Source organism: Bidens hawaiensis, unplaced genomic scaffold (genome assembly GCF_021521415.1).
Source record: "Bidens hawaiensis isolate Kalapana, Puna unplaced genomic scaffold, B.hawaiensis_p1.1 tig00009067_1, whole genome shotgun sequence".
NCBI classification, from domain to species: Eukaryota; Viridiplantae; Streptophyta; class Magnoliopsida; order Asterales; family Asteraceae; genus Bidens; species Bidens hawaiensis.
Genome location: NW_027491664.1, coordinates 498,059 through 523,928, shown reverse-complemented (window position 1 = coordinate 523,928; position 25,870 = coordinate 498,059). Strand labels below are relative to the sequence as shown.

The 25,870-nt window shown below is 37.1% G+C and overlaps 1 long non-coding RNA gene across 1 annotated transcript; it reads right to left on the bottom strand.

The window, feature by feature from the left end:
* Positions 1-282: 282 nt before the first annotated feature.
* Positions 283-1,224, bottom strand: LOC143530913 (uncharacterized). The gene is made up of 2 exons (XR_013134937.1): positions 834-1,224; positions 283-597 (listed from the first exon to the last, which is right to left on the bottom strand). It is a non-coding gene; the product is annotated as an uncharacterized LOC143530913 (long non-coding RNA).
* Between the last annotated feature and the right edge of the window lie 24,646 nt (positions 1,225-25,870).

Here is a 25,870-nt window from a genome sequence, read left to right as displayed (position 1 = left end):
GGATTTACCGTTTTGTTGAGATGTGTGTGGGCATGAGAAACGGAACTGAATGCCATGTTGGTTGGCAAAGTTTGTAAACGAGTGATTGTTAAATTCCCCACCCATATCGCATTGAAAGGATTGTATTTTCATTTTAAATTGGGTTTGAACAAAAGTATGAAAATGGGTAAATTTATCAAACGTTTCGGATTTAAACTTTAGGGGGTAAACCCATGTATATTGTGTAAAGTCATCCACCAAAACCATATAATATTTATATCCTGCATGACTTAAAATTGGAGAAGTCCACAAATTACAATGTAAAATAGCAAAAGGCACCAAAGTATTAGAAACCGAATCCGAAAACGGTAAACGTTTATGTTTCGACAACTGACATGAATGACAAATAAAAGGAAATGACTATTTATTGCAAGCAATAAATTTATTTAAACGAAGAAACTCCATGACGGGTTGACCCGGGTGTCCAAGTCGGTTGTGCCATGAAGGAGACTTTTGAGCGGAAGCAAAACAAGCAGTAGCGGTGGAACCATGGTTGGTGAACGGGTACAAGTGACCCGAACTATTGTGACGACTCAGGATCGTCCCATCCTTGAAATCCTTCACAGAAAATCCAAACGGGTCAAATTCAATAAATGTCCAATTATCAATATTAAATTGTCGGACAGAAATAAGATTCTTAATAATATTAGGATTAAAAAGAACCGATTTTAAAGTATACGGTTTGGATGATGTTTGAAGGGTGGCATTACCCGATCCAAGTACTGGAATTTTGTTGCCATTTCCTACAAATATTGACGATATTGGGGAATACGAGGAAAAAGAATCGAGTTTACCTGGATCATAGGTCACATGAGAGGTGGCTCCGGAGTCCAAATGCCATGGATCATCCGGTTGCTCCATAGTCATGGTCTGAAACGCAGCAGCAATCTGTGTGGGTTCCATGGGGTCACACTCGGTCAGATTCACTTGTGCCGAAGACGAACTGGCTCGGTTTTGACCAATGTTGCGAGGCTGCTGTTTGGGCTGCCATGGTTGGGCCCATCCCTGGGTTGGAAAGGGACATGGGGTGGGGCCCAATAAGGGGCAGTAGGCCAATATGGGTATGGAGGTGGCTGCACAGTGGGTTGAGCCGGAGGCTGATTTGTTTGTGGACCTAGTCCACGAGTATTGTTGGGCTTACCAGATCTGGGTTGTTCACGTCTGCTAGGATTAGTATTGGGGCGAAGAGGTAGGCCCATGGTGATTGTTGTCTTGTGGAGCTGGAGCTTGGGAATTGTCAGTGAGTGCGGCGGCTACAACGGGTGTTGGAACATGTGTTTCCCAAGCATGTTGACGTTGCATATCGAGTTGTAATATGCTACATGCATTTTCCCATGACGGGAGAGATTGATTGAGAAAAGAGGCGACTGTGTCATACTCCGGTGGGAGACCACGGACCAGTTGAAGAACCCGTCGTTGTTCACTAATGGGTGAATCAACATCAACAAGTTGATCAGCAAGTTCCTTAAGGCGCTGGCACTAGGCTTCAAGTGAGGGCATGGCTTTGAGAGACAGGTTCGTGAACTCGTGTTCCAAAGCAGCAGCTTGCGACCCCTTGTTGTTTAGGAATATTCCTTTGACACGATTCCAGGCCTCGAAGGCAGTGGACTCGCTGTCAAGGACCCGAACAAGAAGGTCGTCAAAGAGGGTTCCATAAATCCATTGAAGGACCACCGCATCAATCTTCATCCAGGAGGGGTAGTCGGCATGTGTCTTCTCCGGGGCTGGCGAACCGTCGATGTGATTGAGCACATCGTACCCTCGGGCATGGAGTTGGAAAAGTTTTACACAAGAGGAGTAAGAGACCTTCACTCCATCAAGAACGCGGACCTTATTTTGGATGTTTATGACGGTGTAGACGGGGTGTAAAGCTTGTGCTTTTGGATCTCCCATGATCGGAAATTAGAGAAAACCGATGGGGAAGGAACAAGGATGGCGGCAGTAGATTTGAAAGCTTCAAACTATGGCCAACTGTGATACCATGTGAGAGGATAGAAAACTGGATGGTTTGTTATTCACATAATAATCTCCTAATATACACAAAGTCAATGAGATAAACTTGGGATACCTAACAACCTATTAAATACAAAATAATACAAATAATATAAATAATACAAACCAATAATATTCAAATATATTATCGGTTAACAATACCATGTGACGCCAACAAAACTTTTTGATGAGCTTTTATTCGTGAATTTTCTAAGTTCATATTCCACCGTCCATATTAATTTTCTAACTTCGTATTCCATGTTTTTAACTTGATTGTGTTGTGTAGTTTTTGAGCAAGTTGCCAAGAATGTGGTTAGGGGAGTATGAATCTGGCGTTCCAAGCTAAGTTTAGTTGCTTCTTATATTGATGTTTTCTATTGGTTAATGGACACAGAAGGTGCACTATCTAATTATAAACGAATTTTATGTTTTTTTATTAATTTTTGTTATTTCTTAAAGAAGCACCAATACCTTTACTTGTGAATTTCTTTCAGGATGCAAGGCATAGGAACAACTAATGACTCTTTTATTAATGTCTTAACAAGGTATGTGTTAAATTACCATTTTCATGAATGGATCAAAGTTACCATTCATAGTAAACAGGTAAGGGTGAGTTGATTTATTGAACGGGTCAAAAGGGTCAAAGATACTGTTAGAAAATAAAATATAAAACATTTAAAATTAGTCTTTGACAATTAACATCATTTCCAAGATTAGTGGTCACCAAAAAGGAGTAAGGAGCCGTTGAAGACAATCAAGAAGATTGAATTTTTCATATTTTATGTTTTTTCCTTGTTTAGAATAGAAGTTTTTCTCTTCTATTTATTTAGCATTCTTCCCTGTGTAAAAGATATAACAAACAATTCAATAAGAAACATTTCCTCTCAAAAATCATAGTTTACATGGTATCAAAGCGGTGTACACGGTCTTAGGATCAAACCGTTCAAATACCGGCTCATCATTTACCTCCTCAAACCAGATTTGTCCAGCAACCATGGGAGATCAAAGTAATAACAATGATCTGGCCCTGCAGATTGCTAACCTCCTAAAAAACAGCCTTACCAATTCAAACCAAACCCAGAAACAAAACCTCTTCGATAGCCTAAAAATCAGTATCAAACTGAATAGCCAGAGTTATGCGTTGTGGTCTCGGATGATTCGAGTAGCCATAGGAGGGAGATCCAAAAACCTTCTCAGACATTTAACCCGAAATCCGGCTCCACCAAACCCAAACGATGAAGGCTATGACCAATGGGAACAAGATGACTTGGTCGTATTCTCTTGGTTAATTCAGAATATTGAACCCACATTGGCAAGTAATTTAACCGAATTTCCCACCGCAAAAACATTGTGGGATGCGTTAATTGTTACTTACAGTAGCGGGAAAGATAAGCTTCAAACCTTTGACTTACACGTCAAAGCCATTGGTATAAAACAAAATGGTTCACCTTTAGAAGATTTTTGGATCGTTTTTCAATGTGTTTAGGGGAGATTGAAAGAAGAGATCCTAACCCCATGACCTGTGCAATAGATATAGCAACATACAACAAGATTCGGTCAGAACAGAAACTATTTCAGTTATTAAATGCCATTGATAAACATTATGACACTGTGAAACGAGAAGTTCTCTGTTGGGACTCGTTACCCTCAGCCGAGGGCGCCTACGCAGCAGTTCGGAAGGAGATGGCACACCAAGGTATTTTGGGAACCACCGTTGATAACTCTCAGAATGGTGTGGCGGCAGGATTGAATGCCAATGGGTCACGCGAATCAGAGAGCCTAGGGTTTTTATCAAGAGGATGAATGGACCATAAAAACACAAATAATGGTTCATCATCCCGAACTGATAGAAGCAAACAAAGAGGCAATTATTATGGCATGTCAAAACATACAAAGGACCAATGTTTCAAACTTGTTGGTTACCCTGAATGGTGGAATGACAATCACAAAACCACAAAAGGAGGAAAGAACAATGCCACTGGGAAAGTCGCTTCCGTCGTCGGTAACTCCGATGGTGTCAACTACGACGGAAATCAACAAACCAGAAACGAAGATGGTGGTTTTGGAGGCATGGCATCGGCAGGAGAAGAAGCAGATATTGACCTTGGAGGTAACGGGTGTGGGAGACTAATCCCAGACCATATTATTTGCAACAATTACTTTATTGATCCCTTAGTTAGAAAACTTCTAAATGGAACCCTTAAAGAAACTGAACCATATAATAAACCCCTTTCAAATTTGTTCAAAACAGACCTTGAACAAACTGACTTTTATGATACTGGTCAAGATTTTAAAAATGAAGTTTCACAAAATTATATAAATAAATCAAATAAAATAAATAGAGAAGTTAACATAGCCGATACATCTGATTTATCAAATAAATCTTGGATTTTTTATTGTGGTGCTACCGACACCATGACCTTCGATTTTTCCGACATTATTTTAAATTCAAAACCCCGAATTAATCACATAAAGACTGCTAATGGGGGAATAGTTCCTGTTAAAGGAGGAGGAACTATTGAAATTTTACCATCCTTAAAACTTTCAAATTGTTTTTACGCTCCTTCCCTTTCACATAAATTATTGTCCATTAGTCATGTAACAAAAGAGTTAAATTGTTCGGTATTAATGCACCCGACCTTCTGTATCCTACATGATATCAGGACGGGAACGATCATTGGGTGTGGCACTGAACGACAAGGGTTGTACTATGTTGAAGAAGTGACTCGTCACGGTACTGTGATGCTGGCTCATGGAACTATAAATAGGGAAGCCTGGTTATGGCATAGAAGATTGGGACATCCTGATGTTCTAAAAACAGTCAATAAATATTAACTAAATTAAACAAGTAATAAAAACAAGACCTAAGACTCAACTAAACAAAACACCGTCAAGTGAACCGGTCAATTGTACTAAGCTAAGTAAGTCCGGAATATCGAACCCACAGGACTCTATAAATTACGTTAATTAACTAATTAGACTCGACTTACGACACGACTATTTATTATTAATGTTTTAAGGGGGATTTTTTAAACTAATAATAAACTAAGATTAAACTAAGAAAGCAAATAAACAAGTAAACGAGAAACAAGCAATTAATCACGAGATCGAAACCAATCAGAGAAGGAATCTACCTAGGTAAGAATCCCATGTATCAACAATCATCAAGCAATGGACAAATAACATGATTATGGAAACTGATTTCTAAAAATATTCATCTAACAAAACCCTAAGGACCTTTGACTGAATCAAATGAAATCCCAACGAACAATTATTAGATTATTAAGCAATCAGTTGAATTGATTTCCGCAAAGTTATCAAATAGGGTTAATTAATAGTATCTAAAGCAAGCAATCTTACGAAACACAAAACTCTAGATAACTTGATAAACTAACATGACATCATGAACAAGGATCAACACACTAAGCAAGAATATTGTCACAATCTATCCTAGCATGCGATTGACCAAGACACATGAACAACTCCTCACCTTACAGCTATTGGAATTTAGCAAAACATTTAAAACCCTAACCAACTATCAACAAGCTTCTATGATCTAATAGGCCTATTCAACCATAATAATCAAAACACCAAGTAAAGATTAAACATGTACCCTGAATCTAAGAACACAATCAATAGATAAAAGATCCATGTGAAGCAATAGTTAACAATCAATCAAGATAACAAATACTTATACGCATCATGAAAACAAAATCAAGTCTTTACTATTAAATAACGAAATCCATAATCAAACAATAGTCCAAAGCAAGAATCAAGTCTCAAACATGTTCATCAAACCTAGGTAGACATGAAGTCTAGCCTATAATCATTATTAAAAACAATCCTAAACAAGTCTTAAAAACAAAGAGGAAAGACATCAAGAATAATGAACAAGGAACGAAAGTTAGAGCGATAAAACCCTTTGCGATTGATCCTCGAACACCCGGATGAAAGCTCTCTCAATCCTCCTTGGTTCCTAGCTTCAAATCACCTTCAAACCCTTGGTTTTTGACTCAAAATCGGCTGCCAAAAGTTGTAGAATCGGATTGGTTATAAAGATGTATATATAGAACGCATAATGGGCTTGGACTTGCAAAAACGAGTGACCAGAAAGGCCTAGGCGCCCGCGACGGCAAACTGCCTTTTGCCTAGGTGCGGCGCCCCCTGGGGTGAATTTTCGTTTTTTGCAATTATTTCTTGTTTATTCATGTTAGGCCCCTTTCTTGAACTCCAAGTAATGATGAGAAACTTCTAGAACTTCTTTTCCTTGACTCCAAAGCCACCATAAACAAATCTAAACTCTAAGTGAACTAATCATGTAGTCATTGACGAGTAAAACGAACATAAACTTCGCATGAAATGATAGAAAGAATTAAGTTTAACATGCAAGACATCAAAAGAGTTAAAACACGATAAATATATAAAACTTGACTCAAAATCTTAAATAATAAAAGATAAACGAAACTCGAACTAAAATGAACTCAAAACATTAAATAAACAAAACTTTACACGGGATTCAAGATGTATAAATAGACGTATATCACATCCCTCTATCGGTTATTTACATATCTTATTTCCTAAGTTATTTCCTTCCAATAAAACTTTAAATTGTGAGACTTGTGTTTTGGCTAAAAGCCACATACATACTTTTAAACCAAATAACACAAGAGTTAATTTACCTTTTTTCCTTCATCCATTCGGATGTTTGGGGACCTGCAAAAGTTGATGGAGGACAAAACTTTCGTTTTTTCGTACTGTTTGTTGATGATTGTACTCATATGACATGGATTTATTTTCTAAAAAATAAATCTGAAGTTTTTGACAAATTTACTATATTTCATGCCATGATACAAACACAATATAAAACCAACATTCAAATTTTTCGATCCGATAATTGGGGGGAATTCGTGAACGATTCAATGAAACAATTTTGCGAAACAAAAGGCATAATTCACCAAACGTCGTGCGCCTATACCTCGGAACAAAACGGCACTGTCGAATGAAAAAACCGAATTCTGTTAGAAATAACTTGGGCTCTATTGATTGAATCTCTAGTCCCTAAATCTTTTTGGCCCGAAGCCCTCGCTACCGCAACCTACCTTATCAATCGACTTCCAACAAAAGCTCTTAACCTAAAAACTCCTCTCCAAGTTCTTTCTGAGTTTACAAAACTGCCACCCATTCTCACCCTAAAACCCCGTGTATTTGGGTGCTCCGTCTTTGTCCATATACCAAAACTTAATAGATCCAAACTTGGCCCATGTGCTGAAAAATGCATTTTTGTTGGCTATGGTGTCAACCAAAAAGGATATCGCTGCTATAGTCCAAAGAGCCGTAAAATCTATACCACCATGAACTGTGGCTTCCTAGAAACCGAGTTCTTTTATGCCTCCCAACACAGTGGTGAGGGGGAGAATGAGCGTGACACACTGAGTTGGTTAAAATGGGTTCCAAGATGGACATCATCTGAAGGCATCGATCACAGTACCCAAGATGAGTCACCACCTTCACAACAATCTGATGGACCAACAATCAGTGTTCCTAACCCAAATCATCCCGACCTGACATTCGAGGTAAGTGATTCATCAACTCATGAGAACATAACCGATAAAGAGGCTCATGAAAATGTTAATATACCTGACAATCATGAGACATATTTAGAACAAACAGTGCAGGAGGAATATGAAGAACCAATTCAAGAAGAATCAAGACAAGAGGAAGTATCCGAAAAATATGTTCTTCCTCCAAGAGTCAATAGAGGAATTCCACCAAAACGATACTCTCCAGATAAACAGTCAAAAACCTCTAAGTACCCCATAGCAAACATAGCCATTGGCAACCTCTCTAAAGAAGCCAAAACCTTTGCCTCTGCCTTTTATACTGAGCAAATTCCAGCTTCTCTGGAGCAAGCCCTGAAATCCCAAAAGTGGAAGGATGCAATGGATACTGAAATGAAGGCCTTAATGAAAAACAACACATGGGAGAAATGTAACCTCCCTCCAGGAAAAAAACCAGTGGGATGTCGTTGGGTCTTTACAATCAAACACAAATCCGATGGAACCATTGAAAGGTACAAAGAACGACTAGTAGCTAAAGGTTACACCCAAACATATGGGATTGACTACTCAGAAGCCTTCTCCCCGGTAGCCAAGATGAATACAATCCGGGTCCTTTTTTCTGTTGCCGTAAATCAGTTTGATGTTAAGAATGCTTTCCTACACGGAGAATTAGAAGAAGTTTACATGGAATCTCCACCTAGGTTCACAGAAGATTTCAAGGCAAAAGAAATATGTCGTTTAAAAAAATCTCTCTACGGGCTCAAGCAATCTCCTCGAGCTTGGTTTGGAAGATTCACTCTAACAATGAAGAAATATGGATATCAACAAAGCAATGCTGATCATCCATTGTTTCTCAAACGAAGAGGTAAATTTGTGACTTGTTTAATTATATATGTTGATGACATGATTATTACAGGAAACGATGAAGAAGAAATAAGGAAGCTAAAGATGAACCTGTTCACGGAATTTGAAATGAAGGACTTGGGAAGACTTAAGTACTTCCTTGGAATTGAAGTATTAAGGTCTAAACAAGGGATATTTATATGCCAGAAGAAATACATCCTTGACCTTCTAGCCGAGATTGGAATGATTGACTGCAAGCCAGCTGATACACCAATGAGAGTCAACCATAAACTCTGTATGGAAGTGGAAGCAGAACTAACTGACAAAGAAAGATACCAATGCCTGGTAGGCAAACTGATATATCTCTCACACACTCGACCAGATATTGCATATACGGTTGGGGTGGTCAGCAAATTTATGCATCAGCCTCAAACCACCCACATGGAAGCCGTGATACGGATTATCAGATACCTCAAAGGAACAGTAGGCCATGGTGTCCTTTTCAAACAAAATAAACACCTAAAGGTCCAACTGTACACTGATGCAGACTGGCAGGAGATAAAGATGACAGAAGATCGACATCAGGATACTTCACCCTTGTTGGTGGAAATCTGGTAACGTGGAGAAGTAAAAAACAGAAAGTGGTAGCACTTTCTAGTGCCGAAGCGGAATTCTGAGGAATTGCACGGGGTGTAACAGAAATTCTATGGATACGTGAACTTCTAACCGAAGTCGTATTTCCCCAAACTGAAGCTAGTAGAATCATGTGTGACAACAAAGCTGCTATACAAATTTCTGAAAATCCTGTTCAACATGATCGTACCAAACATGTGGAGGTCGACAGACACATCATCAAAGAAAAACTTGAAGCCAAGATTATAGAGCTACCATTCGTTCGATCAGAAGACCAGTTAGCATACATCTTAACAAAGGCCGTCAACGGAAGAATATTCAGTGAATGTCTAGACAAATTGAGTATCGGAAACCCCACTACTCAACTTGAGGGGGAGTGTTAGAAAATAAAATATAAAACATTTAAAATTAGTCTTTGACAATTAACATCATTTCCAAGATTAGTGGTCACCTTTTTGAGGGGGAGTGTTAGAAAATAAAATATAAAACATTTAAAATTAGTCTTTGACAATTAACATCATTTCCAAGATTAGTGGTCACCAAAAAGGAGTAAGGAGCCGTTGAAGACAATCAAGAAGATTGCATTTTCCATATTTTATGTTTTTTCCTTGTTTAGAATAGAAGTTTTTCTCTTCTATTTATTTAGCATTCTTCCCTGTGTAAAAGATATAACAAACAATTCAATAAGAAACATTTGCACTCAAAAATCATTGTTTACAGATACCATAGATTTTTTTCTTGTCAACTGGCCAAATTATTGTTTTTTTATAAATGAATGAAGAAGCTTTTGAATTGCATCAGTTTGTGTTTTAGTTGAACAATGATTTTTACAATACTCACAAGATTATAATGCTATTGGGAGGCAGAGATACAGTTTTAAAGATGAAACATTTTAACAACAGGTAAATATTATCTATTCGAGCTATTGTGAACTCTTCAAAACATAAAAAAATACAAGAATTAAATTTAATTCGGTTCATAAAGCCATTGAGCAATTAAGCTACAATCTAATAGAAGAATATACTTTATTTAGTTGAGATAACAGGTCATCACCATCCCTTGTATTATGTTTTTGGGCTGCAATTAAAGGTCTAGCCAACCATCACAAGAAATGAGAATATTATGTGGTCTTTTTTCATAATGTCATATGTACTAAGGTTATTTTCTTTATCATTAGTTTTGTTTGTGTTTGCTTTTGGTGTCATGTAGGTGTCCATTTGCTTTTTGAGATATAATGGGACAAATTCATGAAAGCAAATGCATGAATGTAGGTTGGAATGTGACTGCATTGAAGATATTTTTTGTTGAAAGAATTTACTAGCATTGGAGTTTAAAAAGGCACGTGGATATGAAAAGTTTGTTTTGGTATGTGTGGAAATGGTTTATTTTGATGTTTAGATGTTTTGTATTGATACCATGCACTTTATTGTTTTGAATGTTGGTAGTTTGGTTTTAAATGCTTTTATGTTGATTTGGTGTTTTAGTTTTTCATTACAAGGGAGTTTTTTTAAATAATCTAGCTCTTATGATTGTTGTATTTGCTTTTGTTAATGTATTTTCTATGATCTTCACCTTGGAGTCAAACAAACTACATTTAGCTACAAACTAAAAGCAAACTATTGCATTTTTATTAACAAAGGTAACTATGTAAAGGTATGAAAATATCATTTTAAAACATTAAAAAGTCTTCTCACGTGGTAATTTGAGTTGAGTAAAGGTAATCTTTCATAACATAAATTGTTAAGTTTACTACAACTTGAAAATTTATGTTTTAACTTTCTTTTTCCAGCCCGTGTGTTACACGGGCTTATAACCTAGTATATATATATATAACTATCTATATAACTGTCTATCATAAAATCCTATGTGTCACTCATATTGCTCCCCACCCTCTTTAAAGTCATCAGATTGCTTGATTTCTAAACAGATGCATCTCATTGATTTAACCCTATGGGTTATAACTCCTCAAAAATGTAATTTCTATTTATCTCCATCAACCTCACGGGTTTTCCTATCTCCTCTCTAGACCTCTCAGCCTCACGCTCGCATTCTTCACCATCGTGATAGTCTAACAACGTCCCTTTTGTTTCCTATCATATGCCCCTTTGTCACACTCTGAAACCCTAAATCTACATACCCCTTCCCTCTTCATTCGAAAAAAAAACGCATCATTACTTGATCGACGCAAACCCAAAGTAAAATTGGTTGTTCTGGAGACGGATTTGTTGCCGAAATACAAGACTTTGTGCTTGGCATTCGATAAGGTATGAGTCCTCATCAGTTAATATACTTATTTCAATAATGTTCTATGTTTACTTCTTTGAAACGATCTGGGATCCCAATGTTATTATTTGGCAGTCGATATGGAATTAGCATTTGTACTTTGATAATTTCAAGTTCCTTGCATTCAATACATCGCTAATGTCCAAATGGGAGCTTTGCTTAACACTTACCATGTGTTCAACATGTTGCCCCTATCCAGATGTTGAGTTCATTTCATCATGTAAGTTATGGTTTGATTTTATCGTTGGTTTTTGCATTCATGCTCTTAAGATTACACTGGTACCTGTAGCGATAAACACGTGTTTCCATATCATAGTATGAATTCCTATTTTATATTTTGTGAGTTTATATAAAATAAGAGATAAATGGTAGATATTTATAATTCTTGATAATAAATTGAAGGCTTCAAATGAATATGTTACTAGCTGTAAAAGACATTTTGGTTTCAGACCTGATGGCCGATGACAAGAAAAAAAATAATTCAGCTACTATATGTTAACAACCTTACCTTTAAGTTTTGTAGTGTTAGATGCTAGATCACATGTCTTGTACTTAGATGTTCTATATATATTTTCGGTAAACAATGTAAGATGTTTTATATTTATTTATACGCTGGATTACATATTTTGTCTTTATATGTTTCTATATTTAAATGTTTTGTATTTAAGCACTTTAGCATATGACAAAAGGATATCTAACCTGTCAAAGTCTCAGCGGCAACTTTAAATTATACAAAAACATGAATACAACACTTTTCAAATGTTGACAAATGCAATAAAAGAATCCTCACGAACACCAATCTGACCACCAACACATGCACCTAGACACACACATAAATGGGACTCACTTGAACTGCCAGAATAATTCAATTTTCTACTATAAGCATACCAAAAAAAATTTAAATTCTTAACAGATTGGGTTTGTTACATTGTCATTTGTGAATTCTCGATTGCTGGTTATAGGAGGTTATGGTTTAACTGATATGTTGACTTGGAAAATGGGTTGACTTATCGGATTAACACGCTTTATGTTAGCCAGTGCCAATTGTAAATGCACTTCAGGTATTTATTAATTTTTGCATTTGGTAAGTGTAGTTATGGGTTACAACACTGAAATTTTTTTAATGGACATTAGTTTTATATTTGATAGGTGCAATTTTTTACTTAGAAAGCCAACTGAAATAACCATGAAATTTATTACATGATAAGTGCAATTGTTGACTTTAAAAGTCAACTGAAACAAAGTTATAAAATACTGTTACTTCACAACATTATTTACAAACTGGAAACATCATAGACACGGTTAATTACTTTTTTATGTTTGACTGTTACTGTGATTTATCTGTAGCAATTAATGGGCGTGCACAAGAATAGAAGGTTCTTAGTGCGTAACATCATACAACATGTGACCCCTCTTTGACAATCCGTTTAGACTTTAGATTGTTGGGCCTATTAGGAACTACATTTAAAAACCACGGTAAGTATTCTGCAGCCAACAAATTTGGTCGTTTTACAAGTTCCAAGTTCTTATAAACAGTAGAAGTTGTTAAAATTAATCTGGATTGGTAGATTAGCAACACCCTATTCAACACTAAATTTCTCGTCATTGGATATTAATTTGATAATTAATAAGCACAGTTATTGACTTAAAAAGTCAACTAAAACACCTACGCAGGACTGAAACTTGTGTCATTGGGCACTAATTTTATTTGTCAAATACCTAACCCAGACACTAATTTGTCAAAAAGAATGGGTCTAGGTAGATCCTAATCCAAACACTTTCTCTTCATACTATTGTAAAATTTTATGAACAATTTAGAGTATACAATTATTTAATTCTATTACATAGATTAGTTTGTGTTTTTAATCATTCAATTAAGTGTAGTTGATATTCTATTAGTTTGATGTATTTCTATGGCCTACCAACAAAACACATCAGGTTCGTTATATTCAGTTAAGTGGCTATAAGCTTTTCCAATGGGCCGCATGAAAGTAGATTTTGTAAAGTGCTAAGGGACTGAAAATCATGGACATCATAATGCTCGCCTGCTAAGGTTTTTTGTGACACAAATATGACAACCGAAAAACATACCGAAGATAAAAGCAAATAACAAAGAAGATGATGATCCTGAACATCATGTATTAATCTTCATCGATGCATGATTCTGCGATTATAATCAACGATCTCGATGCTTATTTAGGGTTTATACTTTATACGTGTTACTATATTTTCAAACTCATTGGATTTTATTGTTACAAAATCTGCAAATTAGACATGTTTAATTAATACCAACCGGTTGTTGATGAAATTGAAGTACCTGGTTGATGTGTATATTATCATTGCTGATTTTGTAGGATTGCAGTGAATCCACAGAAGTGAATCGGGCTACAAATGGAGAATTATGTAGTAGTGCATCTTTTCCTTCTAAACGAAACAATCTAAGGGGCTGTTTGTTTACATTTGAATGGAACCATTCAGATGTAAACATCTGATTCATTCAGACTTTAGACTGTTTGGTTTCAAACAGAAAAAAATCTGAATGGTTAAAATTATGTCTGAATCATTCAGACTCATTGTTGTTGCTGAATGGGACAGAGGCTCATTCAGATCTGAATGAACCAAACAACCCCTAAATATATTACATCTAAAAATATTAATTATAAATATCATGTGCAGTTTCAAGATTTATTTAAATTGTTATTATAATTTGGGTCAATTGGTGCAGTTTGCGTGGGCTTGGCAACACCCTGTGGAGTCATTAGCGATTAGAAAAGCAGTGGCTGGTTTTAAATCTCTTGGCAGGCACGTAAATAAGGTCAAACTGGCTTACACATTGCTCACACTACCAGCCTAGAACAAGTATGTCAATTAGGATTACAAATATTAGTATTTTAATAATAATTTAACGTCTTTTGTTGAGCTGAAATGTAAACTTTTTTCCAACAAAATACACAAAGGATATACCAGCTGTCCTACGTTACTGACCCACATGAGAGTACACAATCAGGACCCATACCAGGGGATTGGATCTGTGTTTCTTCAAACCCCGAAAATCATTTGAAGATGTAGAAGCAGCAGTTTAAGTTTCAGAAAATTATGAACCAACCGGCTGTAATAAGGATATGTTTGGATTTGAAAGCGCTTTTAATTGTCTTCTTTTGTTAGTGATTATAATCGGGTGTCATGAACTAAAAATCTAACTGTATACTGACCACCAATTAACACACAAGCATGCCTCCACGTATGGCTAAAATAACTTGTATATTTTTAATTTTAAACCAAACAATGTGTCATTAATGTGAAAATTAGAAATTTAAAAGAAAGAGTATGCAGGCATTTCAAGAGTACTTGTCTTTATTTCTACCTTCTTCGAAAATAGATTACTAAATCCATATTTATGGACTAACTTTATCATAGCATCACAGCCCATTTCATATATTTTTTTCTAGAATTTAGCTAAAAAACATAATTCCATAAATTTATCTATCATTTTTTAAAATTCTTTCACATTATATTCTCTATTTATATCCATAAATTAATTCTTTATTACTTTTTTCTCTTTTGTCTTGTTATATAGTGAATGGTGATTGGAGGATATGTGATATATTATATGGTATGGATCAAAATTGAGTCATTATATTTAGTGTTTTACTATAGTTGCCATATAACTCATTCATATAATAGGGAATGGATTGGAGAGGTGATTTTGATGGTTTACTTAATATTTACCATAAATTATATGTGTTTAATAATTTTAGAGAATGAGTTGAGAATGCTCTCAGTGATCCAAAGTCATAACATGTTGCCAAATCTTTTTTTTTTTTGAAAGGAAACATGGAATTAAACTCACAACCCGGTCACCATCCCAACCCAAGGTTTTTTTCCTTTTTTTCTACTTTATTAACACATGCCAGCACGTTATTAGATATAGATTGAATTTCCTTTCTTTTCAACCACTTGTATTAAAAAGGGATGTTGGTTTTAAATATTCTCAACTTTGACCAATTGGTAGATATCGCTCACAACTTATGAAATGTTCTCGAACACTCCCAACTTTAAACATATTTTCTTCTGGCACTCCCGGGGTAACGAGACACTAACTTCGTTAGTGTTTGAAGGTAAAAAATATCATTTTTCAAAGTTTAAGAATTAAAAACAAAATTTTAATTTCATCTCACCATGGGTTCAAACAAGAACAACATCTAGGAAACAATAAAAGCTTTATAAAAAAAACAAGCCCACAAACTTCCAACGACTGATCCAAACACACACTATTCAACAACAAAAACCAAACTCCAACATACAACTCCCAGACACGTTCCGATTCATACAGTCGAATATTCATAATCATCATTATACAAACCTGATCAATCAGTTAACCAGCAAGAGTTCCAACAACCAGATACATAGCTTCGAACTTCTCCCAGTCATCGAGAGCACCGATCTCTTTTTCATGAGCCCATCGAGTGATCCGATAACATCTTCTTCGTTCTTGCTTATCTTGGCCAGGGCTCTGGTGGTGTCTTTGCCGGCGAAGATGGCGTAGGAGCCTCCTACGGCCATCTTCGCCGGACTAGGAGCCGCCTGGCCCGTAGAAGGATCTGCCAGTGGTGACATCGAATATGCGGCCCTTGACTACGATGTGTATGGGTTTAGAGGAATCAGTGCCGTCGTATTAATTCAGCTGTTAAAATATATAATTAACAGATTTTGTTTTTAAATGCCTTTTTATTATGGTTTTGATATAGTTGGTTTGTAAAATAGTTATACTAAAAAAGATTGAGTTGGGTTGTATATGTGAAATTAAAAGATAATATTTTTAATTAAAAATATTGAGTTGGTTGTGAATAAAGAGAGTATGATTTATATTTTTACAAAGCTAAGTAATTATATAAGTATAAAAGAAAATGAATATGGTCTTCGCATCTTAAAACTATGTGGTCATGTTTTATTTTATTTATCTTTAGCCTTATCCTTCTAATTTAACACTTAACATCAAAACTTCTTTTAAGTTTCACTCAGAATGCATCATGTAGTTGAAAAGTTGTACTCACTATAGCGGAGATAGCCATTGGGGTTTGGGTCGTTAGACCTTAGATATTCAAAATAATATTAAAAAAACTAAAAAATCTCGCGTAACACGCGGGCTAAAAGCTAGTGTATATATATATATATACACACCACTAGTAATATAATAATAATAATAAACTCAATCTCCTCCCCGGCGACAAATACCCCAAGCCCCCGCCCATTTTGCCCTAGGGGCGGTGTTCCATCCCAATGTCGCTCAATTTCACCCCTCAATTTCGCCCAGTACACATGGCCTTAGGGTGTGTTTGGAATTGCTTATTTTCACTAACTTAAACTTATTGAAAAGTAATAAGGTGTTTGGGATTGTTTATATTGTGAGAGGAAAAGTTACATAAGTTACAGTGTTGTAACTTATTAGCTTAATGAAAAGTTATAAGGAACCAAAATAAGGAATCCCAAACACCCCCTATCAGCTCACGCTAACTTCAAAATTTGGCTTGTAAGTATCTCCGGGGAAACATACCTCCAACTATCACTTGACAATCGTTGTGCCACCACAAGAGCATAACTTTATAACGTAACACACGGGGGGGGGGGGGGGGGACGAACTAAAACCAAGGGTGGCTCGGGATTCAAACTGATAACCTCGCAAGACCTAACTCAAATAATTTATTTTCAATCTCCATCAAAACTATCACAAGTGCGGATTGAACTTGAGTCTCCATTGGAAAATCTAAGTCTCCTACCACTAAGCGTGCAAACGAGTCGAGTTGCTCGCGAGAAACTCGAGATCGGCTCGTTAAAAAGCTCGATCAAGTTAGCTTAATCGAGCCCGAGCCTAAAAGTAAGCTCATTTAGTAATCGAGCCCGAGCTTCACTTATCGAGCTCGAGCTGGCTCGCGAGCCTAAACGAGCATGTGATTTATATAATTGTTTAAAATATATTCAGTAATTATTATTTAATACATATAATGTTATGAAAAAATAAATAAAAAGAACTAAACGTTTTATACATAAAGTTGTAATAGAAAATAATATATAAAAATAATTATAATTATATAAAAAATAATTGATAAATAGTAAACGAGCCAAGGCAGAGTCGAGCTTGAGCTTGAAAATCTACTCACGAGCTGAGTTGGAGCCTTGAAAATAGAGTTTGAAACGATCCGAGCTTGAGCAATGTGTAAGTTAAACGAGCCAAACTCGAGCCTAGTCGAGCTCGGGCTCGGCCCGTTTGCACCCCTAGGGATTATTGAGTTTTAGATCATAGAAATTACGATTAAAATTGTTGTATATGTTGTATTTTAAATAATATATGAGTTTCTATATTCTACTGGTGTTAAGACATTTATATGTGTTCAAAATTGATCCAAAATAGTGAATTAACCATATGCCTACAAATGTCAAAACTAATCTTCATGAATGCAATAAGATAAATACGATTGGGGGAAATATTTTTTTACCCACCCATATCTAATTGTCATAGTTTGGTTGCATTTATTGACATTCGTACAAGTCATAAATTATGCGAAGAAAATTTATATTGATCATGACTCGCACTTTGTTTCTATATATGATATGAAGTAGATGAGGTGTGAAACCATTCTTGGTACAGGGTTAGGGTATATACATTCATATTTGGAGTAAGTTATTTCGATTATCACATACCGTCTAAGGTTAGATGTTTTTCCAAAACAAGTCTTGGAAATGAAAAGTGTTAGCCGTCAAGATATTACCTCTCATACTAATTACTTTTCACAGTATACAAGTTGTAATAGAAACTTTTTTTTTATATATTCGATGGTGTACGTTAGTTACATTTTTGGAATTTGATGTTGTATTTCATATCGAGTAGCTTCCTTACAAGTTGTCCAATATTATAAAGATCATATAGAAAATGACTTCATCGCTTTTAAGGGTATCCGTAGTGAGGGCGATAAGGAGCGATAAAATTGGTGAACACCACCTCTCCGGATGATATTGGGGCGATTTTTTCTGGGGGGGGTGGGAGATGAATATTTGTTGCATGTTTGTGTGTTTATGTTTATTATTATATATGTGTGTGAGAGAGAGAGATACATATATATGTATACATATAAGGCTACAACATCATTACACCCCTAAAACAAAAAACTCACCATTTGCTTACTGGGCATCACATGATGCAAGTCGTCCCATTTTGTAACCCCTCCACTACACATAGCCTAAGAGTTGAGATAAACTAAATCCTTCTAATCGCCCTAGAATGACATCTTTCATATTAGGTTCACGAACTTCATTTTTAGAACAAATGTATTGACTCCATCCGTTAACTTCTCACACGTATCATTCATCTATTTATTTAAATCATATATCGTATTCTCAATTAATGAGACAAAGTTACTGTGTCGTGTGGTTGATCGGCTGATTGTTGGGGCGGAAGGGTTGTATTGGTGTTGGAACCGGTCTCAACCTCTTAACTCAACGGCTGGAATTTAGGGAGATGGAAACATTGTTGGAATTCTGTCGTTGGGTCGTTGTTTCTACAATGAAAGATCAATGGGATGATTCGTCTTCGTTTTCAGTTGCAAGAATCGGTTTGTTGGGTTTCAACGGCGGTTCAGAACGAAAACGGTCAAGTAATTTTAACCCGTTTTAGTTAATTATTTTCGTTTCAATAAATATTAATCAATATTAATATATACGTTTAAACGAACTATAAAACGCAGCGGAATATAAACAATTTAAACGAACCATAAACGGAAACCCGAACCCGAATCCGATTACAACAATACGAGCACGATAAACAAGAATAAATCAACCATAGATTATAGTTTGTCGATATACCTCGGTTATCGAAACTGGGAAGACACCGAAGGTTAACGAGAAAGGCTAGGATGACACAATCAAACAACCAATCGAAGATCCGGCGGTGGCGGCGGATTCCGGCAGGTTCTATGGCGGCGGCGACAGCTAATAAGGCTCAGATCCTACAGCTATGGTGGTCAGCGGACAGCAGTATACAACAGCAGTAGCTCACAACAGCTAAAGGTCGCCGGAATGAGTTCGCCGGAAAACCGGTTTGGCCGGAAAACGGCTGTTGAAGGCGGCGGCTCGTGTCTAGGGTTTGCTGAAGTGGTGCGGGTGCAAAGAAGGTGCAGCAGCAGCAGTGGCAAACAATACCGGTCAATTTAGGTGCCGGAATAGGGTCGCCGGAAAAACGGCTCGCCGGAAAGACGGTCGGCGGCTGGGTAAGGTGAAGGGGCTAGGGTTTTTGGTGAATGAGATAGATTATATAATAATATTATCTTATTATATATATAGTAAATATAATTAGGGTTTAAACATTTTAAACCCAATGGGCTTTAAGCCCAACCACCAAATTAAAGCCTAGTCCATCAACTTATCCTATTATGCGATTGTGTCGGGGCCAGTTAGCGTAAACGTTTAAGTGGGTTTATATCTCGTTACCCCCGGTGTAACTCATACCGGGTCACATTCGGGTCGGTCGAGTTGACTTGGCCCGAACCGACCATTAAATCCAACAGTCTCCCATTTGGACGGATTTGGGTCAAGTATCACAACGCTAACACCTAGAGGCGTTCTAGCAACACATAGCTGTCCCCAACCAAATATGACATTTTTAAATCCATAACCAAAGTATCTTGGAATACCTTATTGCAAGATAATGAATTTATAGTAATCGTTGTCATCTATCCTTTCTGTATAAGACATTAATTGAACAATGAGACATGAATCAAATCAATCTCATATAGTGTTCAATTATTGTAGTTCTCGATATAGAGTCAAAGTGGTCCAATCAAACACACAGTAAGTTTGGGTGAGGCCTCACACTTCACCAGTTTGAATCAACGAGGGCGCCAATATGTCTAACTATTACATTTTAATGTAAGAGTACTGAATCCCATCTTGACTACATACAACTCCCACTGAACTCCAGAACATTCCCAATCAATGCCTTTATGGCTGGAAGTTACGCAACAGCGGTTGACATGATCAAAGAATATTCCTCGGTAAACGAAAGTTCTAATATGTATCTCAGGTCTTAGGATACTAAATGAGCATACTATTATCAAAACATCTTATGATCAAGATCCATGAATATGATTTGATGCGAATTACATCCAACGTCATTCATAATGAGGTCTGTGAGTTTGGAAGTCAACTGCTTGAGTCCAAAGTCAGAATAGTCTTAATTCAGAATCGCTCCCACGAGTCTGACCGACTACGGATAATTTAGAATACAATATTCACGGATTAAACGTATTAAAATGAACACAGTTGTATTATTCAACGTTTGCATTTAACCATTAAATCAAAAGTGAACAGAGAAGTACAACTGATTAAATGTTCATACATCCAAATACTAAATCAAATAAATCACTAGCAAGTCTAAGCCCGATAGCATCTCTATGCTTGTCCTGAGTCATCGGCTTAGTGAACGGGTCAGCTAGATTTTGATATGTGTCTACTTTGCTCATTATGATGTCACCTTGTTCCAGTATTTTTTTTTTTTTTTTTGTACATAGTGGAACTAAAAATGTGATTGGCCATGTGATGATAATTGGGCTCTTTGGCTTGAGCAATAGCACATGTGTTATCACATATCACGTCGATCATTTTTCCTAAACTTGGAAATAGATCGAGGTTGGCTATGAATTTCTTCATCCAAGCAGATTATGAGCGAGAAGCATCTCGGTCATTTTGGAAGTTAGCGTCAGTGTAACATCTTACAATGAGCTCCTCTTCCACTCCTCCAAACACGCTTACGAGACGTCAAGTCTAGTGCATAATATAGCATGCATGACAGAGCCAATCGCTGAAGCATATGGAATTTCTTGCATGTGCTTTGTCTCAATGTCCGTTGCCGGAGATTGCGATTTGCTAAAACGGTTCCTTTAGCAATGGAACAGCTCCTATCTTGGAGTTGTCCATTGAGAAGCGTGTCATGACCTTGCTTATGTATGTACTTTGACTTAGCCCTAGAAGCCGCTTAGATCTATCTCGGTAGATCTCGATTCCCAGAATATAAGCAGCTTCTCCAAGATCTTTCATTGTAAAACAAGATTCCAACCAGTGCTTAAATCCCTTAAGCATAGGAATGTTGTTTTCAATTATCAGTATATCATACACATACAAGATGAGGAATGATATAGTGCTCCCACTAGCCTTTCTGTAAACACAAGGCTCATCTTCATTGTTGATAAAACCAAACTCTTTGATTTTCTCATCAAGTGAAGATTCCAGCTTCGAGATGCTTGCTTAAAATTCACTTGCTCCCTATTCCCCGACCTTCCGGGGGTAGCTCAATCAAGTTCTAGACTTTATTGTCATGAATAGATTGCATCTCGGCGTTCATGGCATCTCGCCGTTTCTCAGATTCCGGATCCAAGATTGCAGATATGTAGTTAGTAGCTTCGTCGCCAGACTCGGCTACTGATAAGACTTCCGGACCATCCAGATGCCATAGGTATCTAGGATTGGGTGTGTGAGTCCTAGTGCTTCTGCAAACGCTCGTGTTCATGTCTGATGTATCAGCAACAACAACTTGTTGATCAGACACTCTAGCTTCTCAGCGGTTGTTTGTGGTTCTTGAATTTCTTCAAGATCGACAAAATAATATTTAGTTCCACGATCGAGAAATTCTTTCTCGAGGGAGTGGTCTTTCCTCTTGATAGAAATCATATTTGTATCAGGATGAAAGAAGTAATAACCGCTTTGGTAGTAGTATTTGACGAATGCGGGAAACGGTCATAAGGGCGAAACTCCAAAGGGGAGTGAGGCAAGTTGGTTCTACACATCATCGATCAAACCATGTTTAGCAAAGTTCGATTCCTCCTCTCGCTCACGCCATTATGTTGGGGTGTGCCAGGTGGAGTGAGCTGTGAAACAATTCCACGCTCTTTTATATGAGTGATGAACTCTGATCTGAGATACTCTCCACCTCGATCTGATCGAAGTATCTTAATGGTTTCACCAAGTTGGTTTTCCACTTCGTTTTGAAACTCTTTGAACCTTTCAAAAGTTTCATGCTTTTGTTTCATAAGATACACATAAGCGTATCGACTATAGTCGTCGATAAAGGAAACGAAGTATCTTTCATGGTTTCTAGTCATGGTTCTGAAAGGTCCACATACATCAGTATGTATGAGTCCTAACAGATCTCTTGCTCGTTCACTTTTATAAATGAAGAAGTCTTTGGCGAGTTTGCCAGCTAAGCAAGACTTTCAATTGTCAAAAGAGTCCGGTCCATTTGATTCAAGAATCCCTTCGGATTGGAGTCTTTTAACTCTTGTCTTGCTTGTGTGGCCAAGTCGGCAATGCCATAGAAATGTATCATTGATGCCAGATCTGATACGTTTCGAAAGATTATATACGTTATTATTAGTTTGAACATCAATCTCTTATATATCATTTTGAGGTTTAGCCTCAAAATAAAAGATATCATTTAAGTAAGCAGAAATAGCCATGCCATTAAAACACGTACTTAAAACCTTGTTCAAACAGTAAAGAAACTGAAACGATGTTGCTGGTCCAACCAGAAGCATACAAATAATTATTTAAAAGAAAAACTAGGCTAGATGGACAAGTAAAATGAAATACTCAAGTTGCCAGAACTGGTACTCTCTTCCCATCTCCAACGATGAGTTCCATGCTGCCTTTATTCAGTTTCCTCCACTTCTCAGGCTCCTGCAAGACATTAACGATGTGGAAACCACATCTGGTATCAAATACCCATGTGTTGCAAGAGACGGTGAAAAGTTTAATAACGTATATGGAAATACCTCGAGAAGAGCCTTCACCATTGGCTCTCTTCATCTTGATCTCAGCAAGGTACACGGGACAGTTTCGCATCCAGTGTCCCATTTGGTTGCATCGGTAGCACTTGCGCTCCTCAGGGGGCGGCAGTGGTATCTTTGGAATCCTTTTGTTAGCATTGGTGGCACGAGGGGAAGCAATGGTAACATTCTTCTTGCCTTTACCCTTATAACCCCGGTTCTTGGGATTAGACTTCTTGCACCAGCAGATCGGATCATCAGAACTTGATTGGTCCTTGAAGGAATGTTCATCTCAGCCGTCTTGAGCATGTTATGAAGCTCCGACACTGTCTTCACCCAACCATTCATGTTGAAATTCATTACGAACTGGTCGTATGAGCTGGGGAGAGAGTTGAGGATGAAATCAGATGCCATCTCATCGGGCATGGGATAATCAAGTTTCTTGAGCTGGTCGATGTGCCCCTTCATCTTAAGAACATGTGCACTGACGTGAGACCCCTTTGCCATCTTGCAACTGATGAGTTGTTTCGTGGTGTCGAAACGTTCTTGACGGGCTTGTTTATGGAACATGCCCTTGAGTTGCTCAAGCATCTCATAGGCACCAAAATCTTCCAAGCCTTTAGCAAGCTCAGAAGTCATGGTGGCTAGCATAATACAGGAGACCTCAACCGAGTCATCCTTATGCTTGTCAAGAACTTTTCGTGCAACGGCTGTGTTGTTTTCAGGCTCGGTTGGAACTGGTCCATCGAGAACATACAGGCGCTTTGCCATGGTGAGAACAAGTCTCAAGTTGCAGTGCCATTCGATGAAGTTGGTACCGTTCAGTTTATCCTTCTCAAGGATAGTCTTAAGGGCGTAGGGTGAGATTTCGTTTGACGACATCTGATTAATTAAGCAAAAGTAAATTTAATTAGTATTTTCGACGTTGTAGTCCTATTATTAATGACCTAATAACATTAATTAATTAGGAGTATGAGAATCTGGCTTCCAGTTATTAAAGGCAGTTGTAGCACACAACATTAATAAGTGGTTAGACAGACTGACAACGATTGCCAATTGTGAATAGAGCACAACTCTCGGTTATGAGGCCTATAGAGACAACGATTGTCTGTATAGATACGTTTAGCCTCATCTTTTCCCACTTTAAGTCTCCAGACAGCTTTAGCACGTAACAGGAGAGTAAAGTAATAGTTTTCCTAGTACCGTGACGTGTGAAAGGGCCGAATGTGCCAACGAAGCGCTTTCACCTTGATGGGATAGGCTAGAAAATAAGTGCGGTGCTGTAGCTCCAAACACTCGAAATTTCGCATTATGCCTCAAGTGTGACTTGTAGTAGGATTGGCATAAACTATTGGTTTTCAATTGTGATTAATTTTATAATTACCAAATAGAGTAAAAGTCAAATTTTTACTGTATTTATTATCGGGACGAATAGATGAACCCTTTCATCTCTCAGGACACTTAGTTTTAAATAACCTATTAAAAAACTAAGTTTGTCGTGATATGACTAACCAATTTTAAGTTAATAGAAAATCTATTAAGTTATTAGTTTTAGAAATCAAAACGCTTTTAATTTGCAAAACATAATCGGTTAATAAAATGTTTATTTTTCAAATTTATTTGGTATTAGGTCGGTGATATTATAATCCTATTATAAACAATCCAAGCAACCACAATAGCAAATAATATGTAAATCCTTATGGCCAAAAGGTGATCGGTCACGCTAGAGCCAATTAGGGAGACCGATCGGGTCAAGGGGTTCACAACACAAACAACCACAAGGATGGATTTCTTCGTGCATCCCTTCATCTTGTCCGAACTCCCACTAACTCCAAGAAATCATTGAGCTTGTCCTCGGTTATCTTTGCGTCTTCTTTATTACAAATTTATAAACTAACAACAATTTGTCATATTACAAATTTGAACCATCTCTATGGCCAAAAGAAAACCGAAAATTAAATAATAACCTTTTTACAACTTTTGAACCAACCATATGGCCAAAACAAGTTCAAACACCAAACACAACCAAACAAACATAGGTCGGGGCCGGATTTACATATTCAAGATAAATAAAATTTCGAGTCGTTTTGACTTGGTCAAATAAAATAAACAAAACTTTGACCAAATCAAAATCACCCGAAAATAATCTAGGTCAAAACTTTAAACGATTTAAAGTTTAAGATGTAGATCCGGTTTTAAACGAACCAGGATCGACTCGTACGTTGTAACCTCGGCTCTGATACCATTGTTGGGTTTCAACGGCGGTTCGGAACGAAAACGGTCAAGTAATTTTAACCCGTTTTAGTTAATTATTTCCGTTTCAATAAATATTAATCAATATTAATATATACGTTTAAACGAACTATAAAACGCAGCGGAATATAAACGATTTAAACGAACCATAAACGGAAACTCGAACCCGGATCCGATTACAACAATACGAGCACGATAAACAAGAATAAATCAACCATAGATTATAGTTTGTCGATATACCTCGGTTATCAAAACCGGGAAGACACCGAAGGTTAACGAGAAAGGCTAGGATGACACAATCAAACAACCAATCGAAGATCCGGCGGCGGCGGCGGATTCTGGCAGGTTCTATGGCGGCGGGCAGCAGCTAATAAGGCTCAAATCCGACATCTATGGTGGTCAGCATACAGCAGTATACAACAGCAGCAGCTCACAGCAGCTAAAGGTCGCCGGAATGAG